We start from the raw sequence: 765 nt of genomic DNA, 5'->3' as shown, positions 1-765 counted from the left end.
GAGTGGTCCTTAATCAAAATGTCTTTTATAATCTTGGAACTTCCTCCATTCACAATATAAGTATTTTTCTCTCTTTTTTTGTAAAAGTGAAATTAAATTAACTGTGTAACAATTAAGCAGATTATATCAAGATCAGTGTGCATGTCTCAGAAATGTAAAGTAGACATGTTGATGCAAACAGACCATAAAATGATTACAAAGTACCCATGAGAAATTTCTCTTTATGCAAATATTGTGCCAGGTGGCTGTTTTGTTTAATGATGCAGAAGAGAGAACTCCAGACTTAGATAGAGGAGGACAGGACAAGATTGGCTGGTGGTCAACTAGCCTGAGCAAGATCTCCCCAGAGATGAGGACCTGAGGGGACAGAAAAACATGACATCCCCTCCTGTCTGGTTGAAGCTCTTTTTAAAGGTCTTAATCTATTTGTAAATTTCCTCCTTCATATCCTGGAACTTTTTTCCTCATTTCATTTGTTGTCTGAGTCTTCTCATATCTCAATGAGTTTCCTTAAGGTTGGTGCTTGGAATTCCTTTTCAATCATTTCAAGGGTTTCTGGCTCTATAGGGAGTGGTATGTGAGAACTGTTGTATTCTTTTGGTGGTGTCATATTTTCTTGGATTTTCATTTTCTAGTATCTCTACACTGATGTCTCATCTGGTAGAGCAGTGGCTTCTCCTATTACTCTAGCATGGACTTTGATGACAGACACATCCTCTTTTTCTTGTCTGCTGGTAATTCTCCTTGTGTCAGTGCACTCGAGTG

Source organism: Galeopterus variegatus, unplaced genomic scaffold (assembly GCF_000696425.1).
Source record: "Galeopterus variegatus unplaced genomic scaffold, G_variegatus-3.0.2 Scaffold12267, whole genome shotgun sequence".
Classification (NCBI taxonomy): domain Eukaryota; kingdom Metazoa; phylum Chordata; class Mammalia; order Dermoptera; family Cynocephalidae; genus Galeopterus; species Galeopterus variegatus.
This window is presented reverse-complemented; position numbering follows the sequence as displayed.